Source organism: Cryptomeria japonica, chromosome 3 (genome assembly GCF_030272615.1).
Source record: "Cryptomeria japonica chromosome 3, Sugi_1.0, whole genome shotgun sequence".
Lineage (NCBI taxonomy): Eukaryota > Viridiplantae > Streptophyta > Pinopsida > Cupressales > Cupressaceae > Cryptomeria > Cryptomeria japonica.
This window is the reverse complement of record NC_081407.1, coordinates 633,690,394-633,705,200: the sequence shown is the minus strand read 5'-3', so window position 1 is coordinate 633,705,200 and position 14,807 is coordinate 633,690,394.

The following is a 14,807-nucleotide window of genomic DNA, read 5'->3' as shown; positions in this document are numbered from 1 at the left end:
ACCCTTAGGAGACCATATGATGTTGTTAGGGGTCATATGGTGTGCTAAGGGGTCATATGGTGTCCTATGACCTCTTAGGACACTATATGACTCCTTAAAACACTATATGGTGTTGTTATGGGTAGTATGGTGTCCTAAGGGGTCATATGGTATCATATGACCCCTTAGGACACCATATGGTGTCATTAGGGTTTGTATGGTGTGCTAAGGGGTCATAAGATATCATATGACCACTGAGGACACCATATGACTCCTAAGGTGCCATTAGGGGTCATATTGTGTCATAAGGTGTCCTACGACCCCTTAGGACACCATATGGTGTCATCATGGATCTTATGGTGTCCTAAGGGGTCATATAGTGTCCTTTGACCCCTTAGGACACCATATGACCCCTTAGGACAATATATGATCCCTTAGGTGTTGTTTGGGGTCATATTGTGTCTTAACGGGTCATATGGTGTTGTTAGGGGTTGTATGGTGTGCTAAGGGGTTATATTGTGTCTTAAGGGGTCATAGGACATCATATGACCACTTAGGACACCATATGATCCATTAGGTGTCATTAGGGGTTATAATGTGTCCTAAAGATTCATACGGTGTCCTATGACCCCTTAGGTGTTGTTAGGGGTCATATTATGTCCTAACGGGTCATATGGTATTTTATAACACCTTAGGATACCATATGGCATCTTATAACCCCTTAGGATACCATATGCCATCGTTAGGGGTTATATGGTGTGCTAAGGGGTCATATTGTATCTTAAAGGGCCATAGGACATCATATGACTCATTAGGACACCATATGACCCCTCAAGTGTTGTTAGGGGTCATATTGTGTCCTAAAGGGTCATATGGTGTCTCATGAACCTTTAAGACACCATATGATGTTGTTATGGGTCTTATGGTGTCCTAAGGGGTCATATGGCATTCTATGAGCCTTTATGACACCATATGGTGTTGTTAGGGGTCATATGGTGTGTTAAGGGTTCATATGGTATCGATGACCCCTTAGGTATTGTTAGGGGTCATATTGTGTCTGAACGGGTCATATGGTGTCTTATGACCCCTTAGGACACCATATGGTGTCATTGGGGGTTGTATGGTGGGCTAAGGGGTCATATTGTGTCCTAAGGGGTCACAAGACATCGCATGACCCCTTAGACACCATATGATCCATTAGATTTTGTTAAGGGTCATACTATGTCCTAAGAGGTCATATGGTGTCTCGTGACCCTTTAGGACACCATATAACCCCTTAGGACATCATATGGTGTCGTTATGGGTCTTATGGTATCCTAAGGGGTCATATGGTGTTCTATAACCCCTTAGGACACCATATGACCCCTTAGGACACTATATGACGTTGTTAGGGGTCATATTGTGTCATAAGGGGTCATACGGTGTCCTATGACCCCTTAGGACACTATATGATGTCGTTAGGGGTCATATGGTGTCTTATGATCCCTTAGGACACCATATGGTATCGTTATGGGTAATTAGGTATCCTAAGGGGTCATATGGTGTTCTATGACCCCTTAGGACACCATATGGTGTTATTATGGGTCATATGGTCTCCTAAGGGGTCATATAGTGTCCTATGACCCCTTAGGACACCATTTGGTGTTTGTTATGTGTTGTATGGTATCTTAAGGGGTCATATGGTGTTGTATGACCCCCTAGGATACCATATGACCCATTAGGACACCATACAGTGTCTTTAGGGGTTGTATGGTGTGCTAAGGAGTCATATTGTGTCCTATGACCCCTTAGGAAACTATATGACCCTTTAGGTGTTGTTAGGGTTTATTTTGTGTCCCAAGGGGTCATATTATGTCTTAAGGGGTCATATAGTGTCCTATGACCCCTTAGGACACCATTTGGTGTTGTTAGGTGTCGTATGGTGTCCTAAGGGGTCATATGGTGTTATATAACCCCTTAGGACACCATATGGTGTTGTTAGGGATCGTATGGTGTGCTAAGGAGTCATATGGTGTCCTATGACCCCTTAGAAAACTATATTTCCCCTTAGGTGTTGTTAGGGTTTATTTTGTGTCTTAAGGGGTCGTATTGTGTCCTAAGGGGTCATATGGTGTTCTATGACCCCTTAGGACACTATATGATGTCGTTAGGGGTCATATTATGTCCTAAGGGGTCATATTGTGTCTTATGACCCCTTAGGACACCACATAGTATCGTTATGGGTCGTATGGTGTTCTAAGGGGTCATATGGTGTTTTATGACCCCTTAGGACACCATATTATGTTGATATGGGTTGTATGGTCTCCTAAGAGGTGATATGGTGTCCTATGACCCCTTAGGACACTATATGACCCCTTAGGACACCATATGGTGTCATTATACGTCGTATGGTGTTATAAGGGGTCATATGGTGTTCTATGACCCCTTAGGACACCATATGGTGCCATTAGGGATCATATGATGTGCTAAGGGGTCATATGGTGTTCTATGACCCCTTAGAACAACATATGACCCCTTAGGCATCATTAGGCATCATTTTATGTTGTTAGGAGTCATATGGAATCCTACGATCCCTTAGGACACAATATGACCCCTTAGGTGTTGTTAGGGGTCATATTGTGTCCTAATGGGTCATATGGTGTCCTACGACCCCTTAGGACACCATATGGTGTCGTTAGGGGTTGTATGGTGTGTTAAGGGGTCATATTGTGTCCTAAAGGTTCCTATGACATCATATAACCCCTTAGGACACCATATGACCCCTTAGGTATCATTAGGGGTCATATTGTGTCCTAAGGGGTCATATGGTGTCTTGTGACACCATATGACCCCTTAGGACACCATATCATGTCATTATGGGTCTTATTGTGTTATAAGGGGTCATATGGTGTTATATGATGCCTTATGATACCATATGACCCCTTAGGACACCATATGGTGTCGTAAGGAGTCATATGGTGTCCTAAAGGGTCATATGGTATCCTTGTTAGGTCCCGAAGACAACTGAGAGGGGGGGGGGGGTGAATCAGTTGTCAAATAAAATAAAACAAAAACTATTAGGTCCAACTAGGAAAGCTAATGTACTGAGAGGGGAGGGGTGAATCAGTACTTCAAACCTTTTCTTTAACAACAATTTTACTGTTAAACATAAACTAAATACTGCTGATCTCATAATATATAATGCTGAAACATAATCACATAAATAACATTCATACAAATTTCACTCCATAACAAAATGATTTTGGTTACGCAGAAACTCTTGGTTAGAGAAAACAATTGAGGTGGGGATGGCACCCACAACTTCACTACTGCAATAATCAAGATTGCTCGGTTAGAGATACATGTTTAGCTATTTCTGATAGATTACCCTATTAGGAGTACAAAGATATTTAGATCTACCTTACTAAAGGATTTTACAAACACTTTTACAAAAAATGTTGTACCTGGTTAAAGGCTTTACAATTTATAGACTTTGTTAGAGTCTTTTACCCTATTAAAGGTTTCTAACTCAACTCAAAATAATTCAATCAAAATTTTTACAAAATATCTCCAACTTTACATCTGAAATGTTATAGAAGACTCTATGTACTCAATATGAAATTACCTTGCTCATAGCATACCTCGGTAATTGATAAGTCAACTCGGTGACCACTTCTGTATACTCTATCACTTAAACTATTCTTTGAAAAACCTTCTCGATGACCTCTGAATATCTCTGTTAATCTTCACATCTTAACTTTTCTCAATATTTTCATATTCAACTCATCATTTTTCCTCCTATTTTTTTTGATACTCAAATCATTCTGTATATATAGATCTTTGAGACAGTGATCTATTCATGCATTGATCATACAAACATGTTTTATCGAATGAATAAACATAGAAATTATTTCATTGGATAAACTCCCTCAAAATCATACAAGATCTTTAAATGCAATTTCTTATGTAATAACGGTTCCATATTCTTGAATCTTGTAACACGTTTCACATGTGTGTCCAGGTTCATTGAATTTGGTAACACGTTTTCACTCGGTTCAGATTGACTCGGTATACCTTCTTTGTTGCTCGGTAGACATAGAAATTTACTTGGTAGACAACTTGGTGTGTCTCATCTCGGTGACTAGCCTTTCTCTATAACTGACACCTTAGTAATTACCGAATGGACATTTTAGTGGTATTAATCGACTAGAGTATATAGAATGACTTTGGGCATAAAACTAATGACAACTTAGTAAATAGCAACAATCTCCCCTTTTGACATTAGTTTGGTATGTTTGACAAAACTCCTTTCAAAGTCATAATACAAAATCTGTATACTTTACAAAATAAACTGAAATGATAGTATATACATTTGTTCAAATACATACTCAAATGCATACTCCCCTTATCAATATGCTATATAACTTGATGATCTATACTTTGTATTTCATGCTCCTGATGTTCTATGCTCCCCCTATCAATTTCAACTGTACACTCAGTATATATATTATTAACTCTGCACACTCAGATACTCTATATACTCGGTACACTCCCCCTTTTTGACAAACATCGAAACTAGTTACCATTTGGTGGGGGTAACTGGTCAAAAATAGATTTATACTTTGTACGAGTGTCTTTGAGAATGGTGGTAAGTTCATCCTTGACACTTTCCATTAGTGAATTTTGAGTTGTAATATCAGCTAAGAGTGAGATCAAACCATCTAAAGTGCTTCCCTCGGCTTGAGTGGACAATTGTGTAGCTCGGTTGATCTGCTCTTGGACTGATGATAAATGAGGAATAAATAATGTCTAAAGAGTCATGATATCCATCCTTATTTTGTGCTCTTCATTCCAAAGTTCTAACAATTGAGCCATAAGAGTTTGTAGCTTTGTATAAAAATTCTGAATAGAATTTGGCTCGGTATTCAATTTATTTGAGAGATCGGTAATCTCTTTTTCAATGACTTCAGTCTTATTCTTGATATCTTTGATAAATAATGAAAATGTACATAACTTCTAAAATAAATAAATAATATGCTTGAGTTGAGGGGATAACTCAGCAATGAATTCAATAAGCTTTGTTTTACCTATAGCAATTGCTTTCTGCACTTCTTCAATCATCTTGGTAGTTAGCTCTTTTTCTTTCAATTTGCTAAGGTATTATGATGCTTCTACTCCTGATGCTTCCAATTGAGTGAGTAGTTCATCCAGTTGCATATGGATGGCAACATCTTTATTTACGGTAGCTTTAGGTAGCATGTCTGTCAATAATGCTTTAACCTTCTGAAGTACTCGGTTCTTCTTTTGAATAGCTATCTGTTTTTCCTGCTCTGATTTGGCTTTACAAAGCTCACCGAATTCTATCAGTACTTGCCCTTTTAATTTTGCAATGTCAACATTCGGCAACACAATAGGTTTTGACAGATCTATCTTGAAACTGTGCTTCTTTGCTTTCTTCTCTTTTGATGATGATGCATTCACTGGTTGAATGAGTACAATGGCTTTGGAGGCTTGTTCTTCCTTAGTATGTTGCTCGGTGGAGGCAACACTTTTGACGGTTCTTGTAGCCTCTATTGTATCCTTCGGTGTTTCTTTGCTTGGGGTCTCAGTGGCAGCAATTTCAGTGTTTGTAGGTGCTTGAGAAGTTTGCTCCCCGGTGGCCTAAGAGGTAGATTCACCTTGTTTATACTTTTGATCCTCTTTACCTTGATCTGTGTCCTAAGGTTTTTTGATTGAAACTTGTTGGGTTACCGGAGGATAGGACTTAACTTATTCCAAAACTGATTCACTTGATACCATTTTGGCATAGGCAGTCCCTTCTATCATTGCTTCTTCTTGTGCCTTACTATCCATGACGTCCTCATCTAACTAAATAGTTGAAGCAGGATCTTGCTCGGTGATGTCAACTATCTCCACTTCACCTTGAGGCTCTGCAGTTTGAATTCTGAATATTTCTTGCCATTTTTCTTTAGTTTCATTCTCTACTTCAAGATAAAGGCCATTCATCATTTTCAAGGACCTTTCCTTAACTTGAAATTTGTCTAGTAGTTTTTCAAATGATCTTTTATATCATCTACCGACATATCTGGAAAGAGATGTACCAAAACTCTTTCTCTAATCTACTTCTTTGAGTCCATAGCATATTTCCATCTATTGTCAATATGAGAGTATAGTGCTTTTGGAAGAAAATCAGTTACTTCCAATTGAACTACTCGGAACTTGAGAAGTGTACACACTAGTGACTCTTCTATTTGCCTCTTCTCTTCTTCTGTTCTGGAGTCATACTTTACATATCTAAATGACCCAAATCCACCATATTATTTTAAATTTGTACAAAAATTATCAACACTGTGTACATCTTCCTTAGTGCTTTTTACAATCTGAAATTTATTTGCATCTTCAGACTCTATGTCACTTTCCAAAATTAGTTTTCTGTTCTTCTTTCTATAAGTTTTTCTAACCTTAGGTATTTCAACATTTTTCTTCCTCTTACCCGGTGACACAATAGATGATCTAGTGATCGATTGCTTTATTGGCGGGGTCAGTGATATCTTGGTTGTATCTTGTTTCTTTCATTTCAAAATTTTGCCTTTTGGTAACTCGGTGCTTAGTGTAATTGCTGCTTCTTGAGCTTCAGATTCTTCCTCAATTGAAAGTTGATCACTCTTGGTAGGAGTGGAGGTAGAACCTTCTCCAAACTTTTCAGTTAAATCCTTTATCATTTTGGTGGCTTTTCTAGTAGCCTTAGGTACTACAATGCTCATTTTTACTTTTTCTTTTACCTCTTCATAGGTGCCATACTTGATCTTGGTAGAATGCCTTGGAAGTGCTAAGAAGGCATCTATCTGCTGTTGAGCAATGTCAAAATCAATCTCATAACCCATAGCCGGTAAAGATTGAGTCTTGGGCTCTACTGCATTAACATAACAGTAGTCGGTATCCAACTCAAAACAGATGGTATCCTTATACTTTTCCACTAGCTGCGGTGGGATCCTGTACCTACTATGCATCTTTTTCTGAAAACTGTTAAAGTAATCATCCATTATCACATTGAAATTATCACCTAGCTGATTGATGAAATCATTTATCTGATGGGTGATTGGTCGATGTAATTCCCAATCAATGTTACCCACTGAAGGAAACAATTTCTGAAAATAGAAGAACATACACACTAAGAGTGACCCAAACTTTAGTGTGTTAGTAGTATTATTCTTCTTTGGTTTCCTTATTGTGTTGAGATTTTCAAAAAGATTCTTCAACAACACTTCACATAAGTCAATTTTCATACCCTTTTTCACAATTTAATAGGCCAAATCTACAGCTGCACATGGTACACTATTTTCTCTTGCCGACTGGAAGAAACAATAGCCAATAACTCTAATAGCAAAGTTAAGTTCTATATCAGTTACATTGTTCAACTTAAGACCTCTACAATCAAAGTCAACTCTGGTTAATGTTATCAATTCCTTTTGTGAAATCATCTTTTGTGCTCAGGCATGGTCAAATATAGGGTATCTGGTTATTATGTGAATAATCTCCTTGGTGATCTTGAAAGGTTGATCTTCTAACCACATAAAATCGTCATGCACTCTGCTCAAGACAAATTTGACCCATTGGGGTTTGAAGACTCGGGGATAGGTTAGGGCTTCAGTCAATCCCTTAACTTTGATGTGCTCAAACTTTCCATCCAGGATTCCATCGGTGCACAATTCATCATACATTTCCTTAATTTCAGTATGACCTAGCTCTTCAACATGACACTTAGTATAAAATCTGACATCTTCTATCAACAGAACCCTATCCGGAATAAGAGAGAATGCAGTTTTCTCATCGGGTTCAGATGCCACTTTGGGAGGTGAGGTGTATTTTACTGACGGCTTCTCAATGGTCTCAACTACAATGGGTTTTTGCACCTTGGGAGCCATTTCAAACTTGGAATTCTACTTATGGAATAGCTTAGGGTTTCAAATAACCAAAAAATGCTTCCAACTTAGTAAATACAATGCAAATATTCACCACTGATTTTGATCGGTTAACTTGCTTGAAAAATGCGTTTTAGATTTGTGAAATACCTTGAATTCGCTTCTGGGAATGTTTGATCACCTTTAATTTGCTTAGCTCTGCTCTTTGAAAACTAGTAAGTGAAAAATGACCGCATAGAGTACTTTAAATACATCCTTTCAACCTTATCGGGCTTCATGCGGTTAGGTATACTAAGCATTAAATGCACTCGGTTCCACTAAATTGACTATCTCCCTTATACGCTTTTACTGACTAGACAGGCTTAATGTATTTACCAACTTCTCTGGTAAATAAAAAAGACTAGATAATATTTCTAATTTGCTATTGCATCTTAGCTATGCAGATCTTGGAATTAAGTATATGATTAAATAGGAATTGCTAAAATCTAACCTTGTGAGAATGCAGTCCCTTCATACCTTTATTGATTAATTGGAAGTAGATGCACCTAACTCGGTAGGTAAGGTTCTTTCTTCATTGGTTGACACATTTTCCTTCTTTTTCCTGAATTTTTGTAGTTTACTTGTTATCTCCTCAGTATCTCTTCTGGGTTGATCTCGGCATTTTTTAGCCAAGTGTCCAACTTTGTGACAATGAAAGCATGCCATTCCAGGATTTCTCCATGATCTCTGGTTGTTCATTCCAAACCTTATCATACAATTAGCACTTATATATCCATATCTTCCACAGTATTCACACCATATCCTTGTATTGTAATCCCATGGTACTGCAGTATATTGATGATTGAGATCTATGTGAGTTCGGTAGCTTCTAGCATTTCCTCGGTGTGGAGACCACATATAGTTTTTCTGCTTAAACCAACACTTCTCGGTATTGTGTCCATATCTATTGCAATTTTTACAAAACCCCTTGAATTTTGCCTTCTGATAATTGTTAACAGACTTTGTCCTACATTGTTTAGATGTGTGACCATACTTATTGCAATTGTAACAATAACCATCAGACCTAGTAACATTCAGTTGCTTACCTTTTCTGATCCGACAAACATTGGCAGTATGACCTTGTTTTCCACAGTAGTTGCAAATAAGCTTCTTGTCCTTCATCTTGTCTTTGTTTCTAGCCTTCTTTGATGATTCTCCTTTCTCGGTGGTGTTGATCCCTTTCTTAGTAGAGTTTTTTCTTTTATAACCGAGTCCGACAGATTTGTTGGGTGATCTTATGTTTAGTTGCTCATCCAACATTCTTGACACTTCATAACTTTTCTTCAGTGTTTCTTTTGACTTCTTTTCTGCTTCAAGTTCATCGGTCAATCTTGATAATTCAAGTTTCAATGCTTGATTCTCATTTTCTTTTAGAGTTGCTTCATGATGTGCATAACCCAATTGATCAGACAAATTATGTTGAACTCCAGTAATCCTTGATATTTCATCATTCTTTTCAGACACCATTGCTTCTAGCTATTGTTTTTCTCTTTCTACATTTTGAATATTATCTTCAGTTGTTCTCAATGCATCAAGATTTTCAGTCATTTGTGTGCTGAAATACTCATGTTCCCTTCTCATTGCTTTTAGTTGTTCATTCAGTGCTTTGTTCTTTTATTTCAGTTCTACAATCATTTCTTCAGACTCTTCTGATATGTTGTTCTCAGATGATGTCTCAATTTTTTCTGCCAACTCTTGTGAGTCCTATAAATCATCAGACAACCTTCTTCTGACTTTTAGTGATCTTTGCATTTTTCTCTACATATTTGCAATTACTTGGTTAGCATGTTCCAATTCTTCTTGAAGATTCACAATTCTGTGAGATTGTTTGTAGCCTTCCATTGATAGGATATTTCTCTTTAGGTTGTTAAACCCTTTACCAAGAGTAGAGCTCTGATACCAATTTTTAGGTCCAACTAGGAAAGCTAATGTACTGAGAGGGGAGGAGTTAATCAGTACTTCAAAACTTTTCTTTAACAACAATTTTACTGTTAAACATAAACTGAATACTATTGATCTCATAATATATAATACTGAAACATAATCACAAAAATAACATTAATACAAATTTCACTCCATAACAAAAAGATTTTGGTTACACAGAAACTCTTGGTTAGAGAGAAAAACTGCGATGGGGATGGCACCCACAACTTCACTATTGCAATAATCAAGATTTCTCGGTTAGAGCTACATGTTTAGCTATTTCTGATAGCTTACCCTGTTAGGAGTACAAAGATCTTTAGATCTACCCTGCTAAAGGATTTTACAAACACTTTTACAAAAAATGTTGTACCTGGTTAAATGCTTTACAATTTATAGACTCTGTTAGAGTCTTTTATCCTGTTAAAGGTTTCTAACTCAACTCAAAATAATTCAATCAAAATCTTTACAAAATATCTCCAACTTTACATCTGAAATGCTATAGCAGACTCTATGTGCTCAATATGAAATTACCTTGCTCATAGCATACCTTGATAATTGATAAGTCAACTCGGTGACCACTTTTGTATACTCTATCACTTAAACTATTCTTTGAAAAACCTTCTCGGTGACCTCTGAATATCTCTGTTAATCTTCACATCTTAACTTTTGTCAAGATTTTCATATTCAACTCATCATTTTTCCTCCTATTTTTTTTATACTCAAATTATTCTGTATATATAGATCTCTAAGACAGTGATCTATTCATGCATTGGTCATAGAAACATGTTTTATCGAATGAATAAACATAGAAATTATTTCATTAGATAAACTCCCTCAAAATCATACAAGATCTTTAAATGCAATTTCCTATGTAATAACGGTTCCATGTTCTCGAATCTTGTTACACGTTTCACATGTGTGTCCAGGTTCATTGAATCTGGTAACACGTTTTCACTCGGTTCAGATTGACTCGGTATACCTTATTTGCTACTCGATAGACATAGAACTTTACTCAGTAGACAACTTGGTGTGTCTCATCTCAGTGACTAGCCATTCTCTGTAACCGACACCTTAGTAATTACCGACTAGACATTTCGGTGGTATTAACCGACTAGAGTATATAGAATGACTTTGGGTATAAAACTAATGACAACTTAGTAAATAGAAACAAAAACAACTTAACCAACTTACTGCTTAATACCGGTGAACCAATCTTTTATACCGGTGGACAATTTTATCAGATAATTGCAATGCTGGTAAAGATTAATGCATGAAACAAAAAGACAAAGTCATCCACAACACTTAACACCAATATTTGTACGTGGAAACCCTGTAAGGGGAAAAACCATGGTGGGAAACTTTACCCACAATCAGATGATATTACTGCAGATAGTAAGTGTATACAAATGGGGTCTACACATGCAGAAAGGCCAAGCGCCTAGAGCTCACTGCTCAATCACAAAATAGGAGTCACACTGACTACAATTGGATGGTTAAATCCAATAAGGATGTACTACTCAAAATAACATCTTCATATGCTGGATTCAGTACCGGTGTAGTTCTGATATGCTTTCACAAAAACCTTGCTTCACCTTCAAATGATGTCTGCATGTATAGCTCTGCTTAATCTTGCATATACCTTCACACAATTATTCTTCGCATTCCACATTCGATCTTACAAATAAGATCTTACATTTATATCATAACCTAGGACCAATTTTAGTAGGTCGGCTCTAAGAGATATTACAATAAAATCAATTTACAATTAAATTAATGCCTGATGCAATTACTGATTCAACATGTCGGCTTAATACATTTACAACAATAATAAATCATCTCCATAGTGTGCCATGCTGATCTAGAAAAGATAAACCTGCCAGTGTATAACCTGGACCTATTTGCCGGTAACAACAAATATGCAAATATGAATATGCCAATAATCAAATCTCCAAGACAAAGTGTACAAATGATGTCTTCAACATAACCAAGTGTTTTCCATGCCATTCAAAGTGCCGGTGATCATTATATCCTGCCGGTGTACCAGATACCGGTGACTGTGCATGAGTCATTTGTTTGCCGGTGAATGTTGTTGATTCTCCAAAGTGCTAGAGTTGACAAGTGTTAGTAGGTGTTGACATCAATGACAAAACCATACCAAAATACCAACAATCTCCCCCTTTGGCATTGATGGCAACACAAGATGGAAAAACCATCAAAGTGCCAAAACAGAAATGCCAAATACCAAAATACCAATAATATAAGTAATCTTTCTCAAGATAACAATCTCTCCCCCTGAGAGTGACATGTGTTTCCTTGTGTTTTTCCATAGCAATCTCTCCCCCTTTGACAACAAATTCCAAAGTTACTACAAAACCAAGTTCATTACAAAATACCAACCAATTTAGTATACCAACTACTCCCCCTGAGAAGTAGCTTCCTCATCAAAGCCGGAGTAAAAGATTTCTCTGTTAATTCTGTCGGTTGATGACAAACATTAACTCTCTAATTATCTACTGGTGGGGGTATGACCCCAAGCTGGTCTCTAAGATATTCAAAAGTCTCCTTAGGCAGAGGTTTAGTGAAAATATCTGCAATCTGCTCTTTAGTATTCACCAGTTTTATTTCTTTTGCTTCAACATTTTCCCTTAGAAAATTTAGTTTGATAGAAACATGTTTGGTTTTAGAATGTAGTACCGGATTCTTAGATATATCAATTGCTGTAGTGCTATCACAATAGATAGTTATAGGTTCCTTGCATTTTACCTTTATGTCTTTCAACATTTGTTTAAGCCATAATACCTGTGTATAGTTAGTTGCTGCTGCAACATATTATGATTCTGTTGTTGATAAGGATGTACAACTTTGTTTCTTACTCAACCAAGACACTAGTCTGCTTCCAAAAAAAATGCTCCACTGGTGGTGCTTTTTCTATCATCCACATCTCCTGCCCAATTTGCATCTGTGTATGCACATAATTCAAAGTTTTCATCTCTAGGATACCATAATCCAAGATTTGTAGTGCCTTGTAAGTACCAGAAAATCCTTTTTACTATTGATTCATGATTTTCTCTAGGATTACTCCAAAATCTTGAAACAATACATATTGCATTCATGATATCAGGTTTGGTCTATGTCAAATATAGTAAACCTCCTATCATAGATTTATACCTAGTTGGATTAACAGGTGTAGATTCATCCCTTAGTGATAGTTTGTCATTTGTAGTCATAGGTGTGCTTACTGGTTTAGAGTTCTCCACCCCAAATTTCTTTAGTAACTCTTTCAAGTACTGGGATTGACTCAAGAATATACCTTTATCAGTTTGTGAAATCTATAATCCCAAAAAGAATCTTATTTCACCAATCATAGACATTTCAAATTCTTGTTGCATTTTAATAGAAAATTCTTTACATAATCCATCTTCTCCTCCAAAGATTATATCATCAACAAAAACTTCTATAGCCAAGATGTCATCATTAGTCACTTTATAATATAAGTTGTTGTCAGCATTACCTTTAGAAAAACCAATCTTCAAAAGATACTTATCCAATCTTGCATACCAAGCTCTTGGAGCTTGTTTCAATCCATACAAAGCTTTCTTTAACCTGCAAACCATATCTTTGTTATCTGTCAAAGAAAATCTATCAAGTTGTTCAATGCAAACTTCTTCTTCAAGATCTCCATTCAGAAATGCACATTTAATATCCATTTGATATACTTTGTAGTTCTTATGTGCTGCAAAAGCTAAAAATAATCTGACTGCCTCAATTCTAGCTACCGGTGCAAAGGTTTCATTATAATCAATTTCGTCTTTCTGAGAATATCCCTTACACACTAGTCTTGCTTTATTTCTGATAACCTTACCATCTTCATTAAGTTTTTTTCTGAATACCCATTTGGTTCCAATTACATTTTTATCTTTAGGTCGGGGAACTAATGTCCAAGTGTTATTCTTCTCAATTTTTTCTAATTCTTCTTCCATAGATTTAATCCAGTGTTTATCTTCACATGCCTCATTAACTGATGATGGTTCAATTTGAGAAATAAGACATACCTCTTCATTTGCCAATCTTCCTCTTGTCATAACTCCTTTATACTTGTTTCCAATTATCTGATCTTCATAATGATTCATTCTTACATACCTAGGTGTCTTTGTTTGCTGTTGTTCCTCAGTCATAGTGGAATTTTCAGATGATACCGGTGTAACTGGATCTTCATTCTGTACCGGTGGGTTCAGTGTAGGTTCATTTGTTAGAATTTCTATTGCCGGTTCAGAATCTATATACTTTGAAGTTCCTCTGAATTGTCCATCAATCTTCACATTTGTACTCTCAATAATTTTTTGCAATCTTTTGTTAAAACATTTATATGCTTTACTCTTAGATGAATAAGCAAGAAATATTCCTTCATCACTTCTAGGATCAAATTTCCCAATATACTCATCTCTTATAATATAGCATTTACTTCCAAATATTTTGAAATATTTAAGAGTAGGAGTAATACCAAACCATAGTTCATGAGGAGTCTTATCAGTTTCACCTTTGATGTGAACTTTGTTGAACGTATAGATCATTGTACTTACCACCTCTCTCCAATATACATGTGGTAGATTTGCTTCTGATAACATACTTCTAGTTGCATCCAAGATAGTTCTGTTTTTCCTTTCAACAACTCCATTTTGCTGTGGTGTCTGAGGTGCTGATAGTTGTCTTCTGATTCCATTCACTTCACAGAATGCATTAAATTCCTTAGATGTAAATTCTCCTCCTTGATCTGACCTTAGACATTTGATTTTCTTACCGGTTTCATTTTCTACCATTGCTTTGAACAGTTTAAACTTCCCAAGTGCTTCTGATTTTTCTCTGAGAAAAGTAACCCGACACATTCTAGAATAGTCATAAATGATTAGCATGAAATATCTATCACCTTGCAAGCTTTTGGTTCTAGTTGGACCACATAAGTCAGTA